Source organism: Geotrypetes seraphini, chromosome 1 (assembly GCF_902459505.1).
Source record: "Geotrypetes seraphini chromosome 1, aGeoSer1.1, whole genome shotgun sequence".
Classification (NCBI taxonomy): domain Eukaryota; kingdom Metazoa; phylum Chordata; class Amphibia; order Gymnophiona; family Dermophiidae; genus Geotrypetes; species Geotrypetes seraphini.
The window spans coordinates 439,052,906-439,072,508 of record NC_047084.1 but is presented as its reverse complement, the minus strand read 5'-3'; the positions used below and the strand labels follow the sequence as shown (position 1 = coordinate 439,072,508).

At 44.3% G+C, this 19,603-nt stretch overlaps 1 protein-coding gene across 2 annotated transcripts in view; it reads right to left on the bottom strand.

Annotated features, from left to right (window-relative positions):
* LINGO2 (leucine rich repeat and Ig domain containing 2) overlaps positions 1-19,603 on the bottom strand; it is a 2,394,831-nt gene that overhangs the window by 1,977,057 nt on the left and 398,171 nt on the right. The window lies entirely within an intron of this gene.

The window sequence follows — 19,603 nt, the reverse complement described above, 5'->3', positions numbered from 1 at the left end:
TAGATGGTAGGCGCCTAATGTGGAGCATAAGTGTCAATCATAAGCTAGACGCCATTTATAGAATCACACCTAGTGGTGCTGACCTTAAGACAAAGCGGTCTTAAGTGCCAGTAAGCATTGAAATTGTAGGGGAACTCCATTTATGCCAGGGTTTTCTTGGCCTGAATTAGTGCATCTAAATTGCCTACCAGCTCCTAAGTCAAAACATACCCAAGATCCACCCACAATCCTCCCCTGCCCATGCCTGCTTTCTGGTAGGAGCATTGGAGTAGATCAAGTTTCAAGTTTATTTAATCTTTGATGAATCGCCTATTACATTTTCTAGGCGATGTACATATTATAATTAAGATATAAGAGACTTTACAAAATAAATTCAAATAACAAAATTAAACAATACGGACATGAGTTTAAGGGGTGGGGTTAAAAGTTACAATATTTGGGTATGGTTAGAAAAAAGGAAAAAACAAAAGGGAGGGAATCATAGTACCAATGCACAATATAGTATAGTATTTGATTAAATAATTAAAAAAAAAAAAGAACTAATGTTAAGATTCATAGGCATCTTTAAATAAGTGGGTTTTTAACAGTTTTTTAAATTTTACAATATCTTTTTCAGTTCGAATAAACTGAGGTAGGGTATTCCACCATTGTGGGCCCATAACGGTGAACATATCTGATCTTCTGGTCCCAATAATCTTCAAAGACGGCACCGAGAGCAGGTTTTGATCAGATGATCGTAGAGAACGTTTAGGTTTGTAAGGAATCAGTGATCTGGAAATAAACTGTGGCTCATTAAACGCCAATGTCTTAAAAATAAGTAACAAAATTTTAAACAGGATCCTGTGGCCAATAGGTATCCAATGGGCATCTATTAAGAGCGGGGAAACATGGTCAAATTTTTTTGCTTTATAAATTAATTTTATGGCTGTGTTCTGAATTATTTGAAGTCTTCTTTTTTCTTTGTTAGTAATATTTAGAAATAGGGCATTACAATAGTCAATTTTTGATATTATAAAAGAATGAATCAATATATTTAAAGAGGATGGAGTAAGAAATTTGGAAATGGACCTAATCTGACGAAGTTTATAAAAGCAATTTTTAACTATAAGGGAAATATGATCATGGAATAAAAGTTTCTCATCTATCAATATACCAAGAATTTTAACTGAGGATACCAAGTCAATTGGAATATTATTAAGGTAGAAAGGTTTTATGAGTGATAATTCTTTCTTCCAATTAAACAAAATAGATTTAGTCTTGTTGATATTTAGTGCCAGTTTATTTTTGTCAAGCCAATTTTGAATTTGTTCCAATTTTTGGTTTATAGCTAAAATTTCTGAGTGGTTTTCAGGATCCAAGGGATGTATAAGTTGGATATCATCCGCGTAAGAGAATGGTATAAAACCTAAGGCCTGGCTGATTTCTAATAAAGGAGATAAAAAAATATTAAATAGTAAAGGGGATAAGATGGAGCCCTGTGGAATTCCAAATGTTGAGGTGAAGGAGTTAGAATTTTCGTTATTGAATCTGACTGAGGAAGTTCGATTAGTAAGGTAAGATTTAAACCATTTTAATACTCTTTCATTTATTCCTTTTTCCTCGAGTCTGTATAGGAGTAGGTCATGATCTATTGTGTCAAAGGCTGCCGAAATGTCAAGGGAGAAAAGAATAACGGATCTATGGTGATCTAAATAATAATGAATGTTAGATGTCAATCCTATTAAAGAGTATTCGGTGTTATGATATTTTCTGAATCCAGTTTGATTCGGATGTAGGGCATTTGTTTTCTCAATAAAATCAGAAAGCTGATTAAAAATCAGCTTTTCTGTTAATTTTGCAATGAATGGTATATTAGTGATTGGCCGATAATTTGATACGTCATTTATGCTAATTTTATGATCTTTGACAATGGGAGTAATGGATGCCTTTTTCCAGTGAGATGGAACTGTAGATGTTAACAAGCTATTCTGAATAAGAGATAATATGAATGGCCCAAAATGTAAAAAATATTTTTTTAAGTAGAATGCAGGTATTAAATCAAAATGAGAACTTTTTAAGTTCATTTGTAGAAATAAAGATTCAATAGATGTCTACCTTGACCTATCACTTCAAAGTAGATCAAGGCTAGAGAAGAAAAATTACCAAAACTCAGTAATGCGGAGCAGTACCTCCAGCACTTAGTGTGAGATTGTTGGAAACTGTGGTACCCATACAGTTCTCTCTGTGTCATGAGTGTCATTGAAGCCCAGAGGGAAGCCTGGGTCAGAGAAGAAATATTTAACCAGATGTGACCCGACATAACATGCAGGGCTTATGGTTCAGAGGACGAAAGTTACAGAGGAGTTGTGGAGTAGCAATGTTTGCAGTGGCATAGTAAGGGGAAGGTGGACCGGGTGTGTGGGGGGTGCCATCTCGATGGGGGTTTCGGCACCTCTATGCTCCATCATACCATGTTTGTGCCATCCCTCCCCCCACCCGCTCCTCTGTAGATCTTTGCCAGTGCGAGCAACTTTTCCTGCCTGTGACTCCTGCTGACCTGGTTCCCCTCTAAATCACTTCAGGGTCGTGGGGCCAGGAAGTGACATCAGAGGAAAAACCATCACTGGCATCTCTCCCGCTGCTAAGGGGGTGTTGGGGGTGTTTTGCTTGGCGGTTGAAGAGTGGGCATCTCTCTCGCTGCTGGGGTGTGTGTTGCTTGGGAGCACGAGAGATTGGGCATCTCTCCCATTGTCAGATGGAGGGTTGCTTGACTTTGGTGACTCGATTTGTTGTTGGGTTTGGGGGGTTTTGGCATTTATTCTGCGCATGTGCCCATCGCTATTACCAGCGATAGGCACATGCAAATTTAGCTAATCTTTGCTACTTTTCACCAACCTCATTGCTTGACATTTTTGGGAGAATGACTTGCTTTTTAAAAATAGCTACTAAATGGCTGCGACAGTGGACCGTCGGTTTTAACACAAATTTTTGAGAATCTAGGCCTGTGTTGTGATTGACACCCTGGGACTGTGATCCTTTGGCTTACCAGATTTTATCTGGTTCCAGCCTGCACCCAGCTCAATAGACTGTAAGACTGCCCTACAAAATAAATTCTTTTTGGCAGACCCAATTGAGGGTGCCTAAATTGGAGAGCTGTCCAGTGCCTGCAAACTATGTTGTGTGGAAGTAAGGGAGGCCAGGGCTACATTTATTTTTTTTAAAATGATAAACTACACTATCTGCCAATTCTTTGCAGTGTACATGAATAAAACAATTTGTTCTGACTCCCCTGGAGGATACGAGCAGTTACACTGTTAACACAGTAGTCTCTGAATATTTACCAAATTAGACTCTGGTTCCTTAAGCAATCTTCTTTAATACAGAACTCAAAACAAAGAAAGACATGAACTTACAGCTTTGCTTGTACAGTTATGGCTCCTGCCAAAGTCTCACCCTTAACCAATGTAATTTCCTTCTGCAGGGAACTGAGAGGGATATTTTCAGCTTCTTGTTAAGGATAATGTAATTTTTTTTTAGAATAATTGTAAAGTTGTACTTTAGAAACTAGCACTACTAAAGCTGTAAAACCTTAATAGAGCAATGTTTTCTCAAGTCATGCAGTAAGTAAACATGGAGAGCTGCTGTTCAGACAGAAAGGGAAAGAACCTTAGAGAATAACACGTTACCAGCCCAGTGCTAGCAGCCACAAGGAAGTACCCCATAATACACAGGAGGAGCTGGAGGACTCATTTTTATAGGGACGCTTGTAGAGACCTGCCATTGACAGAAAACATGTATTAAATACACACTGCAACACAAACAGTATGCTTCCTTGAATATGGGGGCAGAACACAAACCAAAATAAAATGATTAAACATTATCAACAGACAACAATGCTAAAAATTAAAATTATGAACAAAAACATCAGAGGCCAAAAGTTTGTAAGAACAGTAATACATTTAGCTGTTTTCTAAGCTGTAGTACTGAATGTATGGAGAGTATTCCAGAGGCAAGTCCTTTCAATTTGAAGCTTACTATACCAATAGGTATCTAGTCTGTGACAGGCAGGACTCTGTTTCATTCAGAGACTCTGCTGCAAACTTTATTCCTAGCAAACCAGAGCCTATTCCTAGGACCAGAAAGCAAACTGTAAGGTCTGGCAAGCAGGTAGCTCACACATCAGAGAGTAAGAGAATAGGACAGAGTGCAGCAGCAGCTCAGAATTCCTTTAATCAACCCTATTATTCCTTATTTAAAACTACAGAAGTAAAAACTCCTTTTAAACCTGCAGCTTTGCAAGCTGACATACACAGGGTTAAGGAAAAGGGTGGAGTCTGTAGGGCTGATGTGTATCAAGCAGGGCTAGAGCCTGGGAAAAATAAAGCTTCCACAGCTGAGAGCTGGAGCGGGGAGTGGCAGAAACAGGAAGAGCCAGAGCAGCAACAGAAACTGCAAAGCAGGGCAGCACAGCTGAGAAGGCTGCCAGGAATGTTGAAAAACCCTGTTTCCTTTCCAGTACCACTGTCTCGTGTAAGGGTGCTGTCTGCAACTCCCAGGCAAAGCAAGTCTATGTCCAAAAGCTAGGTTAGCTTGGGAGGGGGAGGTTTCTGAGGAAAAGTATAAGCAGGCTGGCTATGAGAAATGAGGGCTTTTACAGAGTAGGGGAGGGGAGCCACATGGCAGTGAAGTAGCATCTATGGAGGTAAATGAACAAGGGTTTGAGAATTATATTGTAGACTATGCCATGAAGTATGACTATGAACCAGAGGAAGGAATGTGTGTGGAAAACATGTATGAATAACCCTCATTTAGAGGATGTTTGAGTGTGGTAACAGGTATGTTTCAATGAGCTTTGGGGCAGGGGGAGGAAAACCCCAGTATTAATGCAGGGAAAGCCAGGTTTAAAACTAAGGCTGTTGCAAGTGACAAAGTTTGTCCCTGTCTAGAGTAGAGAGCTGCACAGGAACGGGGATAACGGGTATCCCGCAAGTTCCCTCTTTGGGTCACGGGGATCCTGTAGGGCCGTCCCCTGGGGTCGCGGGGATCCTGTGGGGATGCCCATCATGGTCTCGGGGATCCCGCGGGGTTGGAGGTAGCTTGTGCCGAGAGGCCCATCTTCTTTTCCTGCCTGCAGCATGCACACATAGCCAACTGGAAGTTATAGAAACATAGAAAGTTGACGGCAGAAAAGGGCTATAGCCCATCAAGTCTGCCCACACTACTGACCCCCCATTAGGTCTGGGTGCTAATGTCCTAGTTCCTTATCTCGACCCTCGCAAGGATCCCACGTGGATGTCCCATTTATTCTTAAAGTCAAGCACGCTGGTGGCCTTGACCACCTGTACTGGAAGCTTGTTCCAGTGATCCACCACTCTTTCTATTAAGAAATACTTCCTGGTGTCACCATGAAATTTCCCTCCTCTGAGTTTGAGCGGGTGTCCCCTTGTGACCGAGGGTCCTCTGGGAAAGAAGATGTCGTCTTCCCCTTCGACACGTCCTGTGATGTATTTAAATGTCTCAATCATGTCCCCCCTTTCCCTGCATTCCTCTAGAGCAGGGGTGTCGAACTCAATCAGAGAAGGGGCCAAAATCTAAAATCCAGCCTAAATCGCGGGCCGAATGGTTTACTGAACAGTCATAAACTGACAATGTTAACCAGAAATGTGAATTTAAAATGAGTGGAACAATCTTTTCCTTAACAGTGCTGTTAACCAACTCACATGCTATCAAGCAAAACAGTAATATTGGTATCAAGCAAAACAGTAATATTGGAATGTACCTAAAATGCTCATTGTTTTGTTTTCTGGCTAGATGTCTGACACCGTTTTCCCCGTATCAATGAGTCAATGTTCGGTTTTATTTCTTGGGCTGTAGCAACCCGCAAAACAGCATGGAGGTTGTCATCGGTAATGCGTGATCTGTGCTTGTTTTTGTTCAGATTCATTATTGAAAACATCTGTTCACAAAGATAGGTGCTCCCGAACATGGATAGAATACGGGCAGCATGAAGTCGGAGCTCTGGCATTGAGTCAGGGGGCAGTAGAGGGTAGAAGTCCTCAATTTCAACATCCTGAAACCTTGATTTCAGGCCACTGTCAGACTGAAGCTCGATTATCTCCATCTGAAGGTGATGGGGCACATTGTTGACATCAACTGTAAAAGGATTGGCAAAGATGTCAAAGCCTGAGTGCTGTGTTCTAAAGTCAGAGAAGCGCCGCTCAAATTCACTTAGTAAACGGCTAACTTTGGTAGCCAGCCGACTGCAAGGAAAAGTACCAGAAATAGTGGTTGAGATACTCAAACAAACGGGAAAGTGGGCAAGATTGTCCTGTTCCAGTTGGGACTTCCATAGTTGAAGTTTACGCTGGAATGCTGTGATCATGTCAGACATCTTCGTGATGACTTGTTTGCATCTCTGCAGCTTCAGATTCAGTTGGGCGAGATGCTCGCATATGTCACACATCATAGCAAAATCACATAGCCAGGCGGGATCCGACAGTTCAGGCAAGGGCTTTCCTTTACTTTCCATGAAAAGAGCAATTTGTTCTCTGAGCTCAAAAAATCTTTTGAGGACTGCGCTCTTGCTCAGCCATCTTACTTCTGTGTGGTATGGCACGTCTCCATGCTCTGCACCCACCTCCTGTAAAAACTGCTGGAACTGGCGATGATTCAGGCCACGTGCCCTTATAAAGTTAATAGTTTTAATGACTGTGGTCATTATGTCATTCATGTCCAGAACTTTTTCACACATAGCCTCTTGGTGGATAATGCAATGATAAGTAATCAAGGGTGTGTGGCAGTGACTTTTTTGCATTCTTTCCTTCATTAGTCCAACCAAGCCTTTCTTTTCTCCGCACATTGAAGGTGCGCCATCGGTAGTTAGCCCCACCAACTTTTCCCAGGGTAATTTAAAATTATTTATAGATTTCTCCACAGCCTCAAATATATCTCTACCAGTCGTCGTCCCATGCATGGCAGCTACATCCAAAAGTTCCTCAGTGATAGAGAGGTCGATCTTCGTAGCACATATAAAGATGGACAGCTGCGCTGTATCAGTGTTGTCTGTGCTTTCATCGATAGCAAGTGAAAAAGCGAGATAACTGCATGCCTGTTCGGCCAGCTGTGATGATAGATTTCCTGAGAGTTCTTGAACTCTGTCTGCAATGGTGTTTCTTGACAAACTGACAGTTTGAAAACTCTGTATCTGGTCTGGGCATACTTTCTCACACACTTTTAGCATGCATTGCTTCAAAAAGGCACCCTCTGAAAAACACCTTGAAGTACAGGCAATTTCTTCAGCCACTATAAAGCTTGCTTTCACTGCAGCATCATTTTTCGCTGTAGCCTTTGTAAACATTTGCTGCTGTGATTGTAGTTTGCCTTTTAGTTCTTTAACAATTTTATGCTTTTCTTCCAAAGTATATTTGCCATACTTAACATTATATTTGGTGTCAAAATGACGACGTATATTGAACTCTTTCATCACCGACACTGTCTCATAACACAATATACACACTGGTTTGCCCTCACTAAGCACAAACATGTATTCATTTTCCCATTTGTCATTAAATTGTCTGCCTTCACCGTCAACTTTTCTTTTCCTTTTCCGTCAACTTAACATTTTGGGATTAATATTGGCAGTAAAAGATGTAGTTTATTGGAAATCTGCGTTAGAATGAAAAAGTCAGTCAATAAATGCCTGGCTGGGTACAGATAGCAGATTCTGTTGCGATTTTTATGCCTACACTTTATGCCAGGAACTGGCAGCTTCTGCTGTGTATTTTTTATGCCCGCACACTCACTCTCTCCTCTGCTCTGCCACCCGCACAACCACATCGGATGCCGGACTATAGGTCACGCCTCCTGAATCACCCTTGCGCGGTATACGCGTGAGCGCGTTGTACAAAATTTTTTTTACATAGTTCCCCACCCCCCCGAGTCCGATTCACCCCAAGCAGGACCGCTCGCATGCACCTGCACCCCCACCCCGAAGGACCGCCAACTCCCCGACTCCCAACACGATCAGGGCAAGAGGGAGCTCAAGCCCTCTTGCCCCCCGACTCCCCGACACGATCGGGGCAAAGAGGAGCCCAAGCCCTCTTGCCCTGCCGATTCCCCAACTCCCCGACAATATTGGGCCAGGAGGGAGCCCAAACCCTCCTAACTACGGCGACCCCCTACCCCCACCCCGCACTACATTACGGGCAGGAGGGATCCCAGGCTCTCCTGTCCTCGACGCAAACCCACCTCCCCCCATCGACCGCCCCCCCAAGAACCTCCGACCGCCCCCCCAGCCGACCCGCGACCCCCCTGGCCGACCCCCACGACACCCCCACCCCCCTTCCCCGTACCTTTCTGTAGTTGGCCGGACAGACCGGAGCCAAACCCGCCTGTCCGGCAGGCAGCCAACGACGGAATGAGGCCGGATTAGCCCATCCGTCTCAAAGCTCTGCCTACTGGTGGGACCTAAGGCTCCCGGGTCTATTCTGATTGGCCCAGGCGCCTTAGGCCCCACCAGTAGGCGGAGCTTTGAGACGGATGGGCCAATCCGGCCTCATTCCGTCGTTGGCTGCCTGCCGGACAGGCGGGTTTGGCTCTCGTCTGTCCGGCCAACTACAGAAAGGTACGGGGAAGGGGGGTGGGGGTGTCGTGGGGGTCAGCCAGGGGGGTCGCGGGTCGGCTGGGGGGGCGGTCGGAGGTTCTTGGGGGGGGCGGTCGATGGGGGGAGATAGATAGCAAGTACGGCCGGCGAGATCACAAGCCTCCTATGTCACCGCGCGTCATTGTGATGGAACGCAGCGACGTGCAGTGATGACAGCGCGGTGCGGGCCACATTGCAAGGCCTGGCGGGCCGGATTTTCCCCACAGGCCTTGTGTTTGACACATGTGCTCTAGAGTGTAGAGATGCAATTTGTTTAGTCTTTCTTCATACGAGAGAGAGACCCTTGAGCCCCGAGATCATTCTAGTTGCCATCCGCTGAACCGACTCAACTCTAAGCACATCTTTACGGTAATGTGGCCTCCAGAATTGCACACAGTATTCCAGATGAGGTCTTACCATGGTTCTGTACAGTGGCATTATGACTTCAGGTTTGCGGCTGACGAAGCTTCTATTAATACATCCCATCATTTGCCTTGCCTTGGATGAGGCCTTCTCTACTTGTTTGGCAGCCTTCATATCTGCACTGATGATTACTCCCAAGTCTCGTTCTTCTGAAGTCGTAGCTAGTGTTTCTCCATTCAAGGTGTAAATTCTGCATGGATTACCGCTACCGAGATGCATAACCTTACATTTCTTAGCGTTGAATCCCAGCTGCCATGTCGAGGACCAGTTTTCCAACGTAAGCAGATCCTGTGTCTTACTATCCTGCAGATTGCTTTCACTCAATATATTACATAGTTTGGCATCATCTGCGAATAGTATTACTTTACCCTGAAGCCCTCGGGTCAAGTCCCTTATGAATATGTTAAAAAGCAATGGGCCCAGGACTGAGCCCTGTGGCACTCCGCTAGTCACCTCCGATGTCTCTGAGAGGGTGCCGTTGACCACTACCCTCTGAAGTCTTCCACTCAGCCAATCATTGACCCATGCAGTTAGTGTCTCACCTAACCCCATTGATTTCATCTTGCTTAATAGTCTACGGTGTGGGACGCTGTCAAAAGCCTTACTGAAATCCAAGTACACTATGTCCAGAGTCTCTCCCAAGTCTAGCTTTCCTGTTACCCAATCAAAGAAGCTGATAAGGTTGGACTGGCATGACCTACCCTTAGTGAATCCATATTGACTGGGATCCCTTAGATTCTCCTCATCCAAGATCGTGTCTAATTTACCTTTAAGTAGTATTTCCATGAGTTTACACACTATTGATGTGAGACTCACTGGTCTGTAATTCGCAGCCTCTGCTCTGCAACCCTTTTTGTGCAGAGGAACGACGTTAGCTGTTTTCCAGTCCAGTCCGTACTTAGGGAGAGATTGAAGAGCACGGCTAACGGTTCCGCCAGGACATCGCAAAGCTCTCTGAGCACTCTTGGGTGCAATCTGTCCGGTCCCATGGCTTTGCTCACCTTGAGTCTTGACAGTTCGCTGTAAAAGTCTTCCCCAACGTCAGAGCTGACGTCGGGGAGAGAGCTTCATGTCAGTCATGTGCAGCATGCAAAAACAAAAGTTAGCTTCTCCTCTGCCCAGCCTGTTGCTGCATCCCTAATTGGATCTGTGACGTGAGTCCTTCTCATGCACACAATTGTGCACGTGGTCTCCAGCAGGAATACGGCAGTAGGATGGAGAGGGAGAGGTGGGGGGATATTCCGACTCAGATTCTGCATGCAGCATGACCCTGACGCTGCCGTGGCCATCTTGGGTTTTGTTAAGAATTTCCACGGGGTAGCAGTGTCCTCAGAATGGAGCGCAGTTGTGAGTTTTGAAAAGAGAAGGTGGATAGATTGTGGGAAGCCGAATGGGACTTGTAGAGAAGAGAGAGCTGCTCTTTGCGACGGTAAGGTTTAAAGTTGCTGCTTTGTTTCCTTAAACTTTTTTGCTGGGAGAATGTCGCTTTGAGAAGCTTAGAGACCAGAGAACCCGGGCATAGGGTGGAGAAAATTGAGTTTTTAGTGCCGATCTTATATGTTCATAAGCTCTCTGTTTATAAATCTTTTGTATTGCAATTGAAAACTAATAAATATTTTTTTAAAAAAAGCAGAAACTATTGTAAAAAAATAGAAAAGAAACATTGTTTTATTATTAATGTGGCAATTTCTTTTAGATGCATTGGGGGGTGTTATTAACAGCAGTAGCTAAAGTGTGGGACAGAGAGGGGAGATGTTATATTTATCATTTAAAAGCACAAGCGTGCACAGTAAGAAGGTTCTGTTCAAATCTACAAGGGCTAGTAATGAAGCCCTGCACGTGATTGACATGAAGCCTCCCCTCCGACGTCTGCTCTGATGTCGGGGAAGACTAATGGTTGGCCACGTGTACATGCTGCAGGCAGGAAAAGAAGACAAGCCTCTCGACTCGAGCTGCCTCCAAACCCTGCTGTTATCTGGATGTGAAGTGGGAGGCAAACGCGGGATATAGAAGGGGTCGAATGTGGGAGGCAAATGTGGGACACAGAAAGGGGGGGAGTGTATTTTTGGACGCAAAGGCATAAACTTGGGAGAGAGGATGGAGGAAGGGAGGGAAAGAGATGCTGAGGTGGGGGAGGAAATAGAAAGGGAGAATTAGATGTGGGTATGTCAGTGAAAGGTAAAGAGAGATGGTTGTATACATGGGGAATGGAAGAAAGGAGAATTTTTGGTCATAGGGAGGGAGGGAGGTATAGATGATAGGGAAAAGAAAGATGAGAGGGAGAAAAGTTGTGGAAAGGGAACAGTAGGACAGATTGAAATGGATGCAAGAGGGAGGAATGTTGGACATAGTGGTGAAAGGAATGGAGGGAGAGATGTGGCATGGTGCTGGAGAGGGGTGAAAAAGGAGAAATGTTGGGCATGGGGCTGGTGGGCAGGGGCGAAAAATGCTGCACATGGTCCGGGAGATGAGAGAGGGATAAATGCTGTACCTTGGTAGGAGGAGCCAATGGACAGTAACAGAAGAATTTACAGAAGATGGGAAAAGCGGAAAAAAGAAACTGGGACCAACTTGATGGAAAAATAAGTCTCCAGACAACAAAGGTAAAAAACAGAATGTATTGACTAAAATATGTTAGCTTTGGGAAATGTATATAGCGTATGTCTTTGTATTATGTTCAAAAGAAAAGGAAATGCATTTCTAGTTTTATTTGTATCCTTGTTGCAGCTGGTAGGGATCTCCAAGCACCGCTAGCAGAGGACCTCCTCTAGATTCTGGAGGTGGTCAGAACTCCACCAAGTGCAGCAGTTGCTGGCAGCATCCATGAGCCACAAAGGTGCCAGCATCTGTGACTCAGGAACACTACTGCTGGCTGCCAAGCTTGGCAAAAGGGACCCCCGGCCAACTGCAGAAGAAGTCCTTGGCTGACAGCTTGGGGTCCTCATCAGCTGAGTATTTATATTTTATATTTACATTAGAGGCTCTGGTGTAAATCCGTTTACAAAATAAGTATTCTTCCCAATTAATATTTCCAGTAGCATAATTAAATGAAATAACTACAGTGTTCCACCGGTCGTTCACAGTCGGCAGTTCGCGGTCCCGGTCATTCACGGTATTTTCCGACCGCGAACTGCCAACAAGGAAAGGACAGCTGTAGAGGCAGGAGAGAGCAGCCGGAGCACCGGCGAGTGCAGGAAATCACTCGCTGTATGCTCCGACCACCTCTTCCTGCACTAAGTTGGACATTACCAATCAGGAGCTGCTTTGACATGCAGCTCCTGATTGGTAAGGCCCGATTTAGTGCACAAAGAGGCGGTAGGAGCATACAGCGAGTGATTTCCTGCACTCGCCGGTGCTCCGGCTGCTCTCTCCTGCCTCTCCCGCTGCCCTCTCCAGTCTCACCCACGAAAAACCGTATTCGCGGTTTTTCAAGATTCGCGGGGGTTCCTGAAACAGAACCCCCATGAATATCAGGGGAGTACTGTACTTCTGAAGTTTATAGGGACGGGCAGGGACGGGTTTGATTCCAGCAGGGTTGGGTTTGATTTCTGTCCCCACGCAACTCTTTAGTCCAGAGACATTGATTAATTGAGAACATGGGAGGTGTACAGGGTCTGTTTGTCTGTATTTGGGTGGAGCTTGTTTCCATACCTACTGGCCCAGCTAGGGAGGGTCAGAGCAGTAAAGTGAGATAGCTCTTTGAGCTAGGCACAAGAGAGTATTCTTAATTGGACTGTGGATTATAGTAGCAGTCTGTGAATTTAGTGCAGGCATGAGTACTGCCTGGAGTTGCTTGTAGGCTGAGAGAAGCACACGTCGGCTGGACTGAGAAAAGGCAGCAGCCCAGGGTCAAAAGCTATTTTTTGAAGTATGGACTGAGTTGAAAGCCTGGATAGCGGATTTTGCTGCCCAGTTGCCCTGTTTAAAGAATTGTCAAGGAAAATAAAACTTTGTGATTTTGAAAGTGCAAAAGGAAGAAAAGACTGTTTATTTGGTGAAACTTGCATACCGCATTGGCACTCTGTGGGGACTAGATCAGAGTGTGCGTAGATGGGGCTCAACCCCGCCACAAGTCTGATAAGCTTAAAACTGGGAACATCCACAAGCTTTTTATCCACAGATCTCAAATTACGACTTGGACAATACACTCTCATTGCCATTGCCAATGCTAACAATGGTTCAATAGTTTGCCATTTTTTTTTTCATGTAAGACTAGATTCTGTAAATGGTGCCCAAATTTGGGTACAGAAAAAATGCTCACTGAGTGCATTCAATTATTGGCTTATACTAAATTAAATTGGGCATACCCTCAAATTTGCATGCTTAATTTTGATTTCCATATATAGAACCGGGGGGGGGGGGGGGGAGGGGGAAGGAGGCTAGTGTGCTACTATTAATACTGAATGAAAAAAACCCCAAAATTAAATGTAATTTTTTTCTGCTCATGTTTGTCTGTCAAGAACATGTTTATTTATTACATGAAGAGATTCACCCAAAGTGGTTTAATAGTAATCAGGTACTCTTAAGTATGTTCCCTATCTGTTCCAGCAGACTCATAATCTGTGTCACAGGGAGTAAGCTTCAGTGGCGTAATAAGTGTGTGTGGGGTGGGGGGGTAGAGGTGAAGGAGCGGACCGCCCTGAATACCATATTGGAAGGGGTTCCAGCACCTTTCTGCCTCCCATGCCACACTCATGACCTCCCTTCCCTGCCCCCGTACCTCTTTAAAACCTTCACCAACACAAGCAACTACTCTAGCCTGCTGCTCACGCTAGCCTGGCTCCCTCTGAAATCACTTCCAGGTGGTGGGGCCAGAAGTGACATCAAAGGGGAAAGCCAACACAAGCAGTAGGCCAAGGAGCTACTCACGCTAATGAAGATTGAAAGAGGGTGGGAAGGGAGGGTGCGGGTGTGGGACGGAAGGAGTGCGGGCGGAGAACAGGGCGCAGGGACACCAATGCCCTGGGTGACTCCTACCCTTGCTACGCCACTGGCAGGCTGGGATTGAACTCACAACCACAGGGTGCTGAAGCAGAAGCTCAAACCACTAGCCCAACCCTATTATTGGCCAAGTCCCTCCTTATGCTTCCATTGGCTTTAGGAGTCAAGTGGAAAAGAGCATATGCAGTCACATATATTCAGGGGAACTCCTAAGAGAAGGCAAGGTAAAAGGAGAGGAAAAGCATTAAAGTGAGTTCCCTGGATTTACTCCTGCTTTAGGTTTAAATGGAGACTAATAGGATTAAGGGGCTCCCAGAAGTGAATATTCAGTACATATGTATCTCAGAGAGTACTTAGAGGTATGTCTGTTGGCACAATGAAAGCCCTAAATTCAGTAACTGTGATGGCCCTTTCATATATCACTTTTAATACAGCTGTCCAGATAACTCGCCCCCAACATTCAGGCTCATGAAACTGCAAATCATTCATAACCAATCTTGGCTTGCCATATTCATGACATTATCAGATAATGACGAACTGATTTTCTTTGGAGGACAAGAGCAGAGAAGAAAGCCCGAGCCCAGTAATCCATTTTTACTAGGTATTAATAACATGATTATCGATTTCCTCCTTCTATACTTAACAGCAAAATCTATAAGTTCTAGGATAGGCACACATGAGTAGCTCAAAGATCTCATTTAATGAAATGTCTTATAGCAGCATAAATCATTATATAATTTGCGCACAGTCTTCCAGGGACATAAGTTTGAAGACTGTTACTTAAACATGAGTGAAGTAATATTACGCTGCAGAAAAAGTTGCTATTTTAAGCAATATAAGAAAGTTTCAGAGTACTGAAATGTTATCCTGACACACAAATAGCTGAAATCATCTGATTGCAACAGTGGGGAAAGCAAGAGTTTTCTTGCAACTGGACTGAGCGTAGCTACTGGTCCACTAAAGATCACAAAGTAAATTCAGCTGCTGAAGTTTAGCATTTCTTTAAACGCTTACCTCCAAATGGGGCTAGATTCACAAAGCAAGCCGATCGTGTACCGATCAATTTGCGAGCCCTTTACGACCAGATTTCCCTCCAACCCCATTCACTAACGCCTGCAGCGATCCGATCCCGATCCTCCCATGCAAATTAGTAAAGCCCCTTGCAAAATAGCCAAGCAACTGATTCACGAACAATTGCTTGGCTATTTTGAATCGGGTTTTACTATTTGCAAACCCGACTGCTGCAGACCTGTTGGTAACTGTTACACACGCAAAATATCTGCCCACAGAAAAAAAAATAAAAAGACAGGCAGACCTGTCAAAAAACGGCCGAGCCCCCAGGAGGGATGCCCACTCCCTCCTGCCACCACCCGACACTGCCCTCCCTGCCCACGCAAATATGGCAGGAGTGATGCCAACTCCCTCCTGCCACCAACTGACTCACCCCTGACTGGCATGACACCCCCGACATGACATGGCCCGACCTGACACCACATTAAAAGTTGGGAGCAGGAGAGGTGATCAGTCCTTCCTGTTCCATAGGCCTCCCACCCCCCACACACCCCGACCGGCCCGGCACCACCTACCTCAAAGTTGGGAGCAGGAAGGGTGCTCAGTCCCTCCTGCTCCTCCGGGTCCAGTGACGTGTTTACCTGGGCCTTAGGCCTAGCCCTGGTGCATCATGTGATGCACATGGATGAGCCTAAGGCCCTGATTGGCTCATGCGCCTCGGGTTCTTCCCAAGGAACTCCATCCTGTTTATATCTTTTTGAAGGTGTAGTCTCCAGAATTGTACACAATATTATTTATGCGGTCTCACCAGAGTCTTATACAGGGGTATCAATACCTCCCTTTTTCTCCTACTGGCCATGAAAAGGGGGAGGGGGGCTTCTTTACATCTTTTTTTTTTTTTTAAAATCATGCACCTTTCCCTTAGCCCAGTGTATCGCAAACTTTGTGCTGCGGCACACTAGTGTGCATTCTAAAATTTTAAGTGTGCCATGGCACATTGGGCAGGTAGAGAGGCTCCAGCGCCTATGTCAGATGATTTGCTCCTCCCGTCGCGTATGCCAGGACTCCTGCCTTCCTCGTCTTATCTCCACATCTCGGACCAGCAGCGGCAGCTCTGTGTGCTTTTAACTTCATCACACACCTGCTACTAGCAGTAGTTTAGACGTGGTTTTATCAGGCAGCCATGGGGCATTTGCCTGGCCGGCCTGCATTGCATTGCTACCGGCAGTTGTGTGGTGAACTTAAAAGTACACAGTGAGCTGCCACTAGGCTAGAGAAAGGAAAGGTATTGCTGGACAGGGAAGGAGGGAAGGGAGAAGGGGTACTGCTGAACATGGGGAACAGGGAAAGAGTCCAGAGGAGAAGCATGCAGGAGGAAGAGAGGGGAAAAATGTTGGAATGGGAGGGGGGCAGAAAGGAGGAAGGGAAGGCAGATGACAGGAGGGGGAAGAAAGGAGGAAGGGAAAGAGAAATGTTACACCGGGGGGGGGGGGAAGAGATGAGTAAAGGAAGGGAGAGATATCAGACCAGAGAATTGAAGGAAAGGAGAGGAGTGTAGTAACGCTATAGAAATAATAATAATAATAGTAGTAGAGAAAGATGCCAGATTATGGGAAGGAAAAGAGAGAGATGTTGGACCACTGGGGGGGGGGGGGGAGGAGGGAAGGAGAGAGATGTCATATCATGGAAATAGGGAGGGAAGGAGAGAGAGAGATAGGAAGGGAAGACATAGAAAAGTATATTTTGAGAAGAAAACAGAAAAATGGAAATATTGAATGTTAAGTTAATGCCAAAGATGGATGCAAGACAGAAAGTGAAGATGGAGAGAAAAGCAGTCAATGGTCAAGAAGGCCTTGGAAATATAGTTAAAAGCACAGAAAAATAATGTCACCAGACAACAAAGTTAGGGAAAATTATTTTATTTTCAATATAGTGATTGAACTGTGTCAGTTTTGAGAATTTATATCTGCTATGTATATTGTGTGTATATGAAAAATGAATGGAAAAAAATTGCATTGCAATTAGTAAAGAGGGTGGGTTCTGGAGAAGAGCTTGGGTTGGTCTAGGGTGGAGTTTGAAAGGTCTGTGGTTGGGGGTACTCAGTTGATATTTGTTAGACGTCCCTGCTGACATGCCCTACTGGCATTTCAGTGCCTGTCTGGAGGGCCTCTGCACATGCGTGGATGTCAGCGTGATGATATCACGCATGCGCATGATGTCTGCGCACTTCTGGGTGCCTCGAGCCATGGCATAAGAACATAAGAATTGCCACTGCTGGGTCAGACCGGTGGTCCATCGTGCCCAGCAGTCCGCTCACGCAGCAGCCCTCTGGTCAAAGACTAACCCTACCTGCGTACGTTCCAGTTAGCAGGAACTTGTCTAACTTTGTCTTGAATCCCTGGAGGATGTTTTCCCCTATGACAAACTCCCGAAGAGCATTCCAGTTCTCTACCACTGTCTGGGTGAAGAAGAACTTCCTTATGTTCGTACGGAATCTATCCCCTTTCATTTTAGAGAGTGCCCTCTTGTTCTCCCTACCTTGGAGAGGGTGAACAACCTGTCCTTATCTACTATGTCTATTCCCTTCAGTACCTTGAATGTTTCGATCATGTCCCCTCTCAATCTCCTCTGTTCGAGGGAGAAGAAGCCCAGTTTCTCTAATCTTTTGCTGTACGGCAACTCCTACAGTCCCTTAACCATCTTAGTCGCTCTTCTCTGGACCCTTTTGAGTAGTACGGTGTACTTCTTCATGTACAGCAGCCAATGCTGGATGCAGTACTCCAGGTGAGGGCACACCATGGCCTAGTACAGCGGCATGACAACCCTCTCAGATCTGTTCGTGATCCCCTTCTTTATCATTGGGCATGCTTAAGTGTCATTGCACATTTCCATAGACACATTCTGGAGGCCTACAATGTGGGCATCCTGCCTCAGAAAGTTTTTTTTAAGTGATCCCGATTGGCTGCCGCTGCCTACTATCAGAACACGCCTTTACGAGAATCAGGCCCAAAAAGTTTGATTCATATTTACTGTAAAATAGTCATCACAACTACTCTGCACTGAAAACATTTATCAGTGTAAGATTCATTAAATTCATAAGTTTTCCAAGTGGGTGGGGGATAAGGAGACTAGTAGGCAGCAATTGGAGTGTGATTATTTTGTGATCCATGGTGATGTTGGGTGCTCATGTGACAGCCATGCTGTAATCTCCATTCAACAGTTTTTTTCATTGGTCAGGTTAATTTATTTGTTTAAAAATAAAAGTCTAACAAGTTATAGGTGATACATTTTTATTGCAACAAGCATAATATATTCCTGACTAGTTTTATTATTCATTTTATCAACAAAGAGAGCTAAAGATGACATTTATATGCACAAGTTTTAAGATGGATTGCACTAGTAGTTTATTTTCAAGATTGTAAAGAGTCATAAAAATACATGTATTAGTTTAGATATGCAAAAATTGTCAAGAGCAAGAAAGGTAATGTAATATAATATAATTCATAATACCCAAATGGAGAAAAAATTTGCTCATTATACTGATAGCTGAAAAACTCAAATAAAAACTAGCCCCCTCTTTTACAAAAGCCAACAGCACAGGACGGCTTGGCAAATGCCCTGACGCGCATAGGAATTGAATGGGCTTCGGAGCATTTGCCCTGAGACACTGGGCTGTGTTGCTTTGTCAAAGGGGGCCTAAGAGTGAACCTATAAGCCTTCTTGAGCAGCTATGTTTAAAATACAAGGTAAAAAGGCACCAAACACAAAAAAGGAGAAAAGACTATGATACTATGGCTTAAAACCATGTATGTAAAGTTTGCATTACATTTGAATGTTTTCTCATACATGGATTGTTTCTTAACATTGTCAGTATTGCCATTTTTTCTCTATATTTAATGCCTTTCGGTATGTATTTTCAAAGGTAGCACTGAAAATCATTCAATATCCAATTTGGATCTTGGTTATTCTACACTAATGTGTTCAGATTTTTAAAAATATATTATCGCTCATGAAGCAAGATGTGTGAAAAAGTTGAATCACCGTCAGATGGATTTAAACTACGTGATTAATTCTTGTAGAATTAAACAAGTCACGCATTTGGTGCTGTTGGTATCATGTCAGTATAAAGTTAAAAATGTTAAAAAATTTAAAATGAAAAATTAACAAGGGTTTTTGGACCTGTGATAGTATTCATGTCTCAGTAAAGATATGGACTGGATAGCCATGTCTGAGCGTTCGAAGTGTTTTTTTTTCTTTGTTTTTTAAGCATACCTGTTCAAAAAGGCTTATTAGTTCACTCTCAGGTCCCGTTTTATGAAGCCGCATTAGGCTTTTTTTTATCACCGGCAATGGTGGTATTAGCTCTGACCGTCATAGAATTCATGTGAGCGTCGGAGCTAATAATGCCACAGTCAGCAATAAAAAAAACCTAATGCAGCTTCGTAAAAGGGGGTGTCAGTTTGAATTTGAGTTTTTCATGTAATGTATTATGGCATTTGTATTCTGCCAGCTCCCGGTTAGGTTCAAAGCAGATCACAGATATAAGCTGAAAATTACATAGGAATGAATTAATGGATTAGTATTAGTGCCCATAATTTAAATGAAATG